We start from the raw sequence: 12,329 nt of genomic DNA on the forward strand, positions 1-12,329 counted from the left end.
TCTCTCAATGGGGAGACTAACTGAATGAACATGTGCTTTGAGAAGACAGCAAATTCATTGAATTATTAAGGTATTAAAGCATTTTTGTCTAAGAAAATCATCAGAAGACTATAGAGCCTCATCTTGTTCTCACACTAATTAACTGCATCTACTTCTCCAAGGGAATGAGAGCCATAGTTTCAATTACTTATAGAACAAATCAAGTTAAGAAAAGAAAAGAAAAAGCTGGGTAGTTGAGGGTGGAGGGGAAACTACATGGCTTACCTAATGACTTTCTCACCCAGGACTTCTTGAAATATAGGCCCAATTTTTGAACATCACTATCCTTCTGGTGATGATACTGACTTTTTATCTTGGAATATGATGGTCTCCAAAATCTTAAAGTTGAAAGTAAACCAAAGAGTGAACTTTAAGGAAAGTGTAGAGTGGATATGAGCATTAAAAGAGCAGAATTACACAGGAGGGAGCTTTGGAATATTATCAGAGGAATGCATGAATAATAGCACTTTAACATTTGCAAAAAGAATTTTCATTTTTATCTCATTTGATCCCTATAACAATCCTGGGAAGTAAGTGCTTTTATTTTTTTAGAGATTTTTAAAGATCATTTTAAAGATCAGGAAGCTGTAACAGTCAAAATTTAAGTGATTTATTCAAAGACACATAATTATTAAAATATGAAGAGGGTGGATCTGAGTTTAGTTTTAGTTTAGTTTTTTTGTTTGTTTGTTTTTGTTTTTGTTTTTGTTTTTGTTTTGTTTTTTAACTACAGGTCCAGACCTCTATCTGCTGGGTGAACAAGCTGGCTATGAACAGAAAATAAGATAGGCTATCCATGTGATCACAGCATGAGATAACCTATGGAAAGATCTTATTATTCATTCATATATATCCATTTTCAGAATGTCTGTGTTTTTCTCATGCATTTGCCTCAGGACTATCCCAGAAATCAGAGTTCAAACGAGTTCAAACTTTGATTTCCAGATTTTTTAAAATGTAATAATTAAAATGGAATGCACTGTTTAGTGTGTTTTATAGCAGGAATTAGTATCCTTACTCATTCCCTTTCCCAAAATGCCTAGGAAGGTCACAAAAAGTCACTTTGTTTTACTCTTTCTCCTTTCCCATCTTCCCATTGATTGACTGCACCCAAACAAAGATACCAAGGTGATTATTTTCCTCCAATTTTTTTTTTGAAGTTTTAAGGTCCAAATTCTATCCTTCCTGCTCATCCTCCCAAAGGATTATATTCAATAAGGTTTAGGACTTATGTGCAATTGTGTAAAACATTTCAATATTAATCATTTTGTACAAAAACTCAAATAAAAGGTAAATAAATGAAAGAGTGAAATATACTAGTTCTCTCTCTGGCAGATAATATGCTAAATCATTATTCCTTTGGGATTGTCTTGGGTCATTATATTGCTGAAAATAACTGTCATTCATAGATCTTTATCAAAAAATATTACATTATCATGTTGAATGTTCTCCTGGTCCTGTTCACTTTACTATAATCACTTCATGTGAGTTTTTTTTTTTCCTGTTTTCTTTTTTCTGAAAACATCATGCTTGTCATTTCTTATGATACAATAATATTCCATTATAATCATATACCAGAGTTTATTTAAGCATTTCCTAATTGATGGGGATGCCTTTGATTTTCAATTCTTAACCACCACAAAAAGATATCTTTGCACAAACAGGACCTTTCCCTTTTTTTTGGATATCTTTGGGTTATAGACTTAGCAGTTGTATTGCTGGATCAAAAAATATATTTTTTTTTCCTTTTTTTTTCATATTAATCATTTTGATAGGTATAAGATAATACTCCAGAGTTGTTTTGATTTGCATTTTTCTGATGAATAGGAATTTAGAACATTTTTATATGACTATAGATAGCTTTGATTTCTTTGTCTTAAAACTTTGGTTAATCTAATTTAACTCTTAATTGGGGAATGATTTGCATTTTTATAAATTTGACTCAGTTTTCTATATATGTAAGAAATGAGTTCTTTATCAGAAATACTAGTTTGCATTTCCCCCTGTTTTTTTTTTGTTTTAATTTCCTTATAATTTTGTTGCATTGATTATGTTTGTGCAAAAACTTTTAAATTTATGTTATTAAATTATCTTTTTTATATTTCATATTGCTCTCTATATCATCTATAGTTCTAAATTTTTAATTTGCTTAGATAAACCTGTTTTGACTTTATTTTGATCTGCATCTTTTTTTCTTTCTTTCTTTCTTTTTTTTTTTTTTTTTTAGTATTTTCCAGCAGTTTTGTCAAATAATGAACTGTTGTTCCAAAAGCATGAATCTTTGGGTTTATTATATACTAGATTATTGTAGTCACTTAATATAATGTAATTTGTACCTGACTTATTCCACTGCTCCACTACTCTATTTCTTAACTAGTGCCAAATTGTTTTGATAATCACCACCTTATAATAAAGTTAGAGATTTGGTATGACTCAATCACCTTCTTTTACATTTTTTCATTGATTCCCTTAGTATCCTTGAACTTTTTTGTTCCAAATAAATTTTGTGATTTTTTTCTAACTTTACAAAACATTTTTGTTAGTTTGATTGGTATAGAACTAAACAAATAGGCTAATTTAGGTAGAATTGTTATTTTGATTATATTGGCTTGGGCTATTCAAGAGTAATTAACATTTTTCTAATTATTTAGAGTTCACTTTATTTGCATAAAAAGTATTTTGTGGTTGTTTTTATATACTTCCTATATTTCTCTTGTCAGGTAGACTCCTAAATATTTTATATTGCTTAGAGCAATGGAATTTCTTCTCTACTTCATGTTGCAGAACTTTGTTAGTAATATGTGGAAATGTTGAAGATTTAGATGGTTTATTTTATATTTTGCAACTTTGCTAAAGTTGTTAAACATTTCAATCACTTTTTATTGATTCTCTAGGATATTCTAGCAATATATCATCTGCAAATTACCTCTTTTTCCTCATTGCCTATTCTAATTCATTTTATTTATTTTTTCTTCTCTTACTGTTATAGCTAAGCTTTCTACTATAATATTAAACAATAGAAGTGAAAATGGGCACCCTTGCTTCCCCCCAAGCATATTGGCAATTTTCTAGTTTATCCTTATTACAGATAATGATTACTGATGATTTCATATAAATAGCACTTATCATTTTAAAGTAAGCTCTATTTATTCCTATGCTCTTTAGTGTTTTTAGTAGGAAAGGATGCTCTAATTTTTCAACTTTTTTTTAAAGTTATTTAGCTAATCAAATGATTTCTGCTGGTTTTGTTATTCATATGGTCAATTATGCTGATAGTTTTCCTAATACTGAGCAAGCACTTTATTCTTGTATAAATCCCACCTGGTCATAACATATGATCCTTTTGATATATTGATGTAATCTCTTTCTTAATACTTTTTTTTCCTTTTAAATTGCATCAATATCCATTAGGGAAATTGGTCTATATATTTTGGCTTTTCCTAGTTTGGTTTTCAGCACCATATTTGACTCATAACAGAACTTTGGGAGGACTCCACCTATTTTTTTCCCCAAAAAATCTAACCTAGTATTGGGATCAATTTTTCTTTAAATGTGTGATAGAATTCACTTCTGAAACCATCTAGTCCTAGGGATTTTTCTTTATGAAGTTCATTAATGGTTTATTCATTGTAGTTATCTAAGATTGGATTATCAGCATTTTTTCCCTCCTCTGTTAATTTGGATATATATAGATGACAGGAACAAATAATGACAAATGTTGGAGGGGATGTGGGGAAATTGGGACACTAATACATTGCTGGTGGAGTTGTGAAAGAATCCAGCCATTCTGGAGAGCAATCTGGAATTATGCCCAAAAAGTTATCAAACTGTGCATACCCTTTGACCCAGCAGCGCTACTACTGGGATTATATCCCAAAGAAATACTAAAGAGCGGAAAGAAACATATATGTGCCAAAATGTTTGTGGCAGCTCTTTTTGTTGTAGCTAGAAACTGGAAGATGAATGGATGTCCATCAGTTGGAGAATGGTTGGGTAAATTGTGGTATATGAAGGTTATGGAATATTATTGCTCAGTAAGAAATGACCAGCAGGAGGAATACAGAGAGGCCTGGAGAGACTTAAATCAACTGATGCTGAGTGAAATGAGCAGAACCAGAAGATCACTGTACACTTCAACAACAATACTGTATGAGGATCTATTCTGATGGAAGTGGAAATCTTCAACATAAAGAAGATCCAACTCACTTCCAGTTGATCAATGATGGACAGAGGTAGATACACCCAGAGAAGAAACACTGGGAGGGGAATGTAAATTGTTAGCACTAATATCTGTCTGCCCAGGTTGCATGTACCTTCGGATTCTAATGTTTATTGTGCAACAAGAAAATGATATTCACACACATGTATTGTACCTAGACTATATTGTAACACATGTAAAATGTATGGTATTGCCTGTCGTCGGGGGGAGGGAATAAGGGAGGGGGGGTAATTTGGAAAAATGAATACAAGGGATAATATTATAAAATATATATATATATATAATAAAAAATTTTAAAAAAAATTTGGATATATATATATTTTTTTTTTCATATATATATAGGTATACATTCCTTCATTTCATTTAGGTTGTCATATTTGTTGGTACAAAATTAGGTAAAATAGCTCCTAACAGTTGTTTTACTTTCCTCCTCATTTATGATAAATTTCACCCCTTTCATCTTTGATACAAGTAATTTGGTTCTCTTCTTTAAATTTTTAAATTAAATTAATTAATGGTTTATGTATTTTCCCTCTCTTAAAACAAGTTTCTAATTTTATTTATAGTTCAATGTTTTCTTATTTTAATTTTAATAATCTCTCCTTTGATTTAAAAAATTCTAATTTCAAAATTCTAAATTGGCATTTAGTTGGGGATTTTAAAAATCTGTTTTTTTTTAAAAAAACTTTTTTTAGTTCAGTGTTTAATTCATTAATTTGCCTTTTCTCTATGTTATTGATGGAAGCAATTAGAGATATAAATTTCCCCCTTAGAATGGCTGCATCCCATAAATTTTGGCATTATGTCTCATTTTTGTCATTTTCCTTAATCAAATTATCAATTGTTTCTATAATTTGTTCTTTGACCTACTTTTTAGAATTAGATTATTTAATTTCCATTTAACTTTTAATCTATCTTTCCATTGTTCATTATTAAATGTAATTTTATTGCATTATTATCTGAAAGGATGTTCTTACTATTTTGGGTTTTCTGCATTTGGTGGTTAGGTTTGTAATGTCATAATATATGGTGAGTTTTGTGTAGATGCCATCTACTTCTGAGAAAATTTTTTTTGTTTTCTTTTGGTGAGGTAGTTGGGGATGAGTGTCACACAGCTAGGAAGTGTTAACCATCTGAGGTCGAATTTGAACTCAGGTCATTCCAGGACCAGTGCTCTATCCACTGCACCATATACCTCCCCCAAGGCAATATATATATATATATATACATACATATATATATATATACACATACATATATATATATACACATACATATATATACATACATATATATACACATACGTATATATATACACATACATATATATACACATACATATACATATACACATATATATGTGTGTGTGTGTGTTAGTCTGTGTGTGTATATATACATATATATATATTCCTTTCTACTCCCATTTAAATTTTCCAGAGATATATTAAATCTAACTTTTCAAGAATTCTATTCACCTCCTTAATTTCTTTCTTATTTATTTTTTAGTTATATTTATTTAGTTGTGAGAAAGAAAAATTGAAATTCCTCACTAGTATAATATTGTTATCTATTTCTTTCTATAACATTCAATTTCTTCAAAAATTTAGATGTTATACCCTTTGGTGCAACCATGTTTAGTACTCATGTGACTTCATTGTCTATGGTACTTTTCAACAAGATACAATTTCTTTATTTCTTTTAATTAGGTCTATTTTTGTTTTTGTTTTGTCTGAGATAGGTTTGCTGCCCCTGGTTTCTCTGCTTCACATGAAGCATAATAGACTCTTCTTCAACCCTTTACCTTGTCTGTGAGTATCTTTCTGCTTCAAATGTTTTCCTTGTAAGCATCTTTTTACAGTATTCTAGTTTTTAATCCATTTTGCTGTCCAATTCTGTTTTGTTGATGATTTTATTCCTTTGACATTATGATTAGGATAGTTCAGATAACTAATCATGCATTTCCCTCCGTACTATTTTTCTGTTACTCCTTCCCTTCTTTTTCCCACTTTAAAAGTGTTTTACTTGTGATGACACCTCCCCAATATATTATCACTTTTATAATCACTAATCCTTTTTACTTTTTTATAGGATTGGATAGATTTCTATATTTAATTGCCTATGCATGTGATTCCCTCTTTGAGCCAATTTTGATAAGAGTAAGGTTTAAGCTTTGCCCACCACTCTCCCTCTCCCATCTTCCCTTCCATTATAATAGCTTCTTTATGCCTATTATTATGGGATAATTTACCCCATTCAATTTGTTCCCTCCTTCTTCCAGTAGTTTTTTCCTCACTCCTTTATTTTGTCTTTGGGGAGTTGGTTGTTGTCCTTTGGTCTTGATAGAGAGCCAATATGATGTGACTATGTTGGAGTCAATGTACAGTGTGAGAATGCCCTTTAATTACTTTTTTTGATCTCCTTGTGAGCACTTGTTCTGTGTTTCTCCATAAAATAGATTCTTTGGCAAGTGTACATTTGGCATTCAAACAATGTGGCCAGCCCGGTGGAGTTACTTTCTCTGCAGTTTGAATGCTTGGCAGTTTAGCTCAAGAAAGGACTGCAGTGTCCAGTATCTTATTCTGTCAGGTGATCATCAGGATCTTCAATTCGATTGGAAGCAATTCCATTTCTTGGTGCGGTGCTGGTAGACTGTCTATGTTTACAGGCACGCAACAATGAGGTCAGCACAATAGCTCTGTAGACCTTCAGTTTTATGTCAGTTGAATAACTTTTCTTTCCTACACCTTCCCTCTGAGCTTCCCAAACACTGAACTAGCTATAACAATGTGTGTCAACCTTATTATCAATGCATACATCCCTGGAAAATATACTCCCAAAGTAAGTGAACCTATTCAAAACTTCTTCATTTGCTATAACCAGCACTTTCACATATGGATGACATAGTGGTGGCTGTTGGGAGTGGTGAATTGTGCGTGTTGTTGCCCAGTGTCTTTTGTCAATAAAATCACAAAATCCTAGAATCTAAGAGTTGAAAAGAATCTAACAGGCCAATCCCTATCAAAAACTTGACTCCTACCTACACTGTCCCTGATAGTGCTCATCAGTGAATCCTTTACTGAAGAAGGTTGAACTCAGCATTTTTTTTAACCTGAGAACTGACCATATCAGAGCCTTTCCCTTTATATAATTTAGCTTTAAAATTCCATCCAGTGTGGATATGCATAAAACAAGTGGAATTTACCTCTTTTTAGGTAAAAGAAAGCCTTCTCTGGGAAACAGGACAGTCCTTTCTGAGACACAATCATTTCTGCTTTTTTCATTTATCCAGTGATTCCAGTCCTACCCTTGCAAAACACAAAACACTAATTGGCTTGTTTTTCTCCTTTATCATCAGTTATATTTTAAGAAAATTTTCCGTGTTTTGTGGGGAAGTGAGGGTGAGTTTTAATGACCTGTTTTCTTTCTTTTTTTTTTTTTTCTTCAGTTTAATTGAAGGGAAAACATATTTCTGGAAAGGACTTTTGCAAAGGAATTACATTCAAGGAGAAAGATCTAATAACCTCATTAAGTTCTATGCCCCCCAGCTTCATATCCAGGCATTAAAATGACAAGCAAACATTTCTCAGGCTGAAAAAGCCAGTTCTTGTGGGTTTGTTTGCCTCTTGTGCACAGTATTGGCTCCCTGATGAGCTCCCAGGTCTCTGAGCCCAGCCCATGTAAACGCACCATCTCCGGACTTCATCCCCTCCTTGTCACAAATAGATCAAACAACGCAGGAAGGGTTGGCAATGAATAATTCTTCAAACAGGTCTGGTACTTTTTTGGCTCGCTGGGAACTGTTATTATTGGAATTCTTACAATTTTATGGAATTCGATGGGACCCTACAATTTCCTTGAGTGTAGGATTTCTTCTTTCCTGTGTTTTTGTACCACAAAACCAAGTTTCAAAGCATACACACTCTTCCCCCGGCAAGTCTGCAAAGGGCCTCAGCAAATTCCTAATCTAATTAACATCCTTAACAATCCAGACAATAAATTGACTGCAACTGCTCTGGAAGCCCAATGAGTGTCACCTTGTTAAGTCCCTTTCCAAGACTGTAAGCAAATCAAAGGAGAAGGCCTAAGGTCACTGCACATGTTGGCTGCTCTCTCCAAAGCAAGAGCTTGATTGCTTTACCAACTGCTCATTTGGGCTGTTTTTTTTTTTCTCCTTGTTTGCCTTTCAGCTTCCAGAAGGGGACCCCTTGGAGGACATGGATTCATTCTTTGGCCTCTCATTTTGCATCCTCTGCAAAAGTTTTGGAACCAAGTTAATAGACTCTGTAAATTGTGATTGATTCCAAGAATGGGATGGGCAAGTTTGGGGGGAGAAAAATAGATGTTCAGGAGAGAGACCACATTGGTCTCTTTATCACTAGAGCAGAAGTCTTATACTTCCAATGGTCCTTCTTATCCTGTCGATCTCATTCTAAAAATAAGCCTTGACTCATTTACCTGTTGGAAATGAAAACAAAACTGGAACTGAACTTTAGCTATTCTGGAGGGAGGCCACGGCACTTCTCCAAAATCTTAGGATGGCATCCTCATTAGAAACCATCAGTACAGTGTGATTTGATTTTCAAAATTTACCTTTTTGTTAGCTAAAAGAAGATGCAAATGTCAGTTACCAGGATTCAGTTTATCCAGATGTTATCTAAATGAAAATAGGACTGGGAGAACTGACAAGGGGAAAGAACAGCAAAGGAAATAAACATAAGTACCAAGCACTATGCCAAGAGTTTTAAAATATTATCCCAACTGATCTTTACAATGACTCTGGGAGGTAGGTGCTATTGTTATCCTCAGTTTACCATTGAGGAAATGGAAGCAGACAGAAGTTAAATAACTGGCCAAGATCATGAATCTGGGAAGTGTCCAAAACTGGATTTGAATTTAGCTATTCCTGAATTCAGATCGAGGGATTTATCCATTGTCCAAGAACTTGAATTGTGTGCTTCAAATCCAGTTCCCTACCATATGTCATCATCTGTGACGACAGAATCTTAAATAGTCTCTGACTCTTTGCCCAATGTCTTTTGCCCACTTCCACAATTCCCATCATATGGAAAAAAAGTAATCCAAACACAAATATTTGTTAAGTGTTTGCTTTATGCCAAGCACTGTAATGAAGCAGTCCTTGACCTCAGTGAGCTAATGTTCTATTAGAAGGAATCTCTACCTCAACAAAAGGATCTTTTGGGATCTCTGGGAAACTCTGAAATTAAACCCAAACTGAAGAATGATACAATGAAGATCAGTGAAAATACTAGGAGCAGAAAACAAATGAAATCAATAAGATCTTTGTTTGGTTTCACACCAATCAAACTTCACTCTGACTCTTTTTCAACACTTTGTTTTGACATTATTGAGACAGAGGCTCAGTGAGCTGTGTTGCTTGAGGAATAAGGCCTCCATCCAGATCCCTGATTCTCAGATGTAAATAACATTTGATATTACAGCTTTTGTTATGGTAGATTCAAAGAGGAAATGCTTTCCAAGGAAGGTAAGTCCAGGCCTTCCTCTCATGTCAAGGAAGGATGATGTGACCTGGGAATTAGTCAGTTAATACTTTTAATGACTGACAACCTATCTTCAAAATAGAACATAAGAAAAAATAGAAAAAAACATTTTCATGAAGTATCTTGGATAACAGGATGAGAGGATGAAGTTTGCAAGGAGTCTCCAGTTTAACATGGGGATGTCAGCCAAAAGGCACACCACCAAGCAATCCAGTAGAGAATTTTGCCAGGGTAATTGTACAGGTCTTTAAAAATGGGGGTTACCTTTCGGGAGTAGGTCTGAGAGCTGGGACTTGCAGAGACTGTGCTGTACAGATGACTTCCTTTAGTTAATAGTGGTAGGAATGGGACTCCTACCAATGGGGTTATCAGTTGTCTGCAACAGCAAGAGACAGATCCTGACTTTCTCTGTGGATCTCTAACTACATATTATCTGTAGGAATCAACCTGGAAAGTCTGGCCACCTCTGAGAGAAAAGAGAAACCACAAGTTTCCTTTGGAGTCACACCAGAAGTATGATTTAAAAGAAGTAAAGAATAATGCTAGATTCAAAGTCTGCTATGTTGTCTCACTTGAGCCTTCCAACAAGCCAGAAAGGCAGGTGCCAGGAGCATTATTATACCCATTTTTCAGATAAGGAAACTGAGGTTCAAAAAGTAAGTGATTTACTCAGTATCATACAGCTGATATAGATCAGAGTGAATATGTCAAGTTAGGTTCACTTAATTCTCAAGTTCATTAATTGTTGTTCAGTCATGTCTGATTCTTTGTGACATCATTTGGGATTTTCTTAGTGGAGGTGCTGAAGTGGTTTTCCATTAGCCTCTCCAGCGCATATTACAGATAAGGAAAGTGAGGCAAATCAAGAAAGTGATTTGGCCAGAGTCACACAGCTAGTTTAGTATTTGAGACCAGATTTGAACACAGCAAGAGGATGTCTATGTGTCATGCTGCTATCTATCTGTTCCCCTATCTTCCACATTATGTTATGCTGACTTTCAGTCACTCTTATTTCTCTGGTGCCTGAAATCTTAATATCACAAATTCATTTTTTTTTTGAGTTAAGATGTGACTTATTGGGAATTTTCTATTAAAAGGAAAATGCCCCCAGGAGAACTAAGTTATTTTATCATATTGTCTTTCTGTCTGTATCTTTTGCTAGAACAGATAAGTTTTGATGAGAAAAAGGAAAGTGGAAGAAAGGGTAGTTTGAAACATGGGAGATTGTCCCTTTCATGTGTTCCTTTCTCATTTTTACATTTATAAGTTAAAATTATTCATATAGAATAGAAGAGTTATATCTATGTGAAATAAAATTGGTTCATCAATTTAATTTGTTTTATCTTGCTTGATTTCAAGGTCATTATTATTATTTTTTTTAATATTCAAGTAACATTTTGAATTTAGGAAATAGAAGCCAAAACAAAATCATTTTATTTAAGACACTATGCTTTAATATTCAGTGCTTACTATAGATGAACTATTCACTGAAGTCCTGCTCTAGGATCCCACAGAAAGAGTGAGGTCACCTGGGGCCTTGACAATAATGCTGGTCATACCAAATGGGGCAGGCTTTGAATGGGAGCCTATGGATAGAGGAGCCAGTGCTGGCTGTTCTTCTCTTCTTCCTCCACACTATCTTACTTGGTAATCTCGTGGATGCAATTATCTCTCATGGATTCAATTATTATTTCTATGTAGGTGGTTCTCAGATTCATTTGTCCAGTCCTCTCTCAGTCTCACTTTTCCAATTACCTATTAAACAATGCAACTGGATATCTCATAGATATTTTAAAATCTACACATCCAAGATCAAAGCCCTTATCTTTCTCCCCCAAATATCCCCTTTCTAAATTTTCCTGTTATTGTTGAAGGCTTTGACAACCTCAATTCCTCACCTTCTCTCCCCTCTAGTTGCTTAGATTTGTTGATTTTTACCTTGTAACATCTTTCATATACACCCCTTTCTTTCTAATGATAGGTTACCACCACTTCTTATCTTAGGCCTAGACTATTGCCCAAGCCTATGGATTAGCCTCAAGTGCCTCAAGTCTTTCTCTACTTCATTCTCCACTCAGTTATCAAATTGATTTTAAAGCCCAGTAGCAAAAGATAGAGAAATTCCATTTGAAATAACTATAAACAATATAAAATACTTATATGTCTATCTGCCAAGACAAGCCCAGGAATTATGTTCCAATAGAAGACTTTGTATACAAGACACAGTGGTCAATGACCATAATAAGCTAGTATTTGATAAACCTAAAGATACCAACTTTTGAGATAAGAGATTTTTTTTTTTTTTTTTTTTTTGCCAAAAGCTTCAGGGAAACTTGAAAACAATAAGACACAAACTATCTATAGAATAACATTTCACAAAGTGTACTGAAATAAGATCAACATGGGTGCATGATTTAAACAAAAAAGGTAACACCATAAGCAAATTAGAAGGGCAAGAAATAATCTGTCACACTTATGGAAATGGGGGAAATTTCATGCCAAATAAGAAATACCATTATGAATTGAAAAGAAAGTTTTATTATATTAATTTA

At 33.7% G+C, this 12,329-nt stretch overlaps 1 long non-coding RNA gene across 1 annotated transcript in view; it reads right to left on the minus strand.

The window, feature by feature from the left end:
* Window positions 1–12,329, minus strand: part of LOC141542483 (uncharacterized) — a 35,485-nt gene that overhangs the window by 5,131 nt on the left and 18,025 nt on the right. Inside the window, exon 2 of the long non-coding RNA XR_012482173.1 lies at window positions 265–377. This is a non-coding gene — a long non-coding RNA (uncharacterized LOC141542483). The remainder of the gene's footprint in view (window positions 1–264; window positions 378–12,329) is intronic.

The sequence above is a fragment of the Sminthopsis crassicaudata genome, chromosome 5, assembly GCF_048593235.1.
Source record: "Sminthopsis crassicaudata isolate SCR6 chromosome 5, ASM4859323v1, whole genome shotgun sequence".
NCBI lineage: Eukaryota > Metazoa > Chordata > Mammalia > Dasyuromorphia > Dasyuridae > Sminthopsis > Sminthopsis crassicaudata.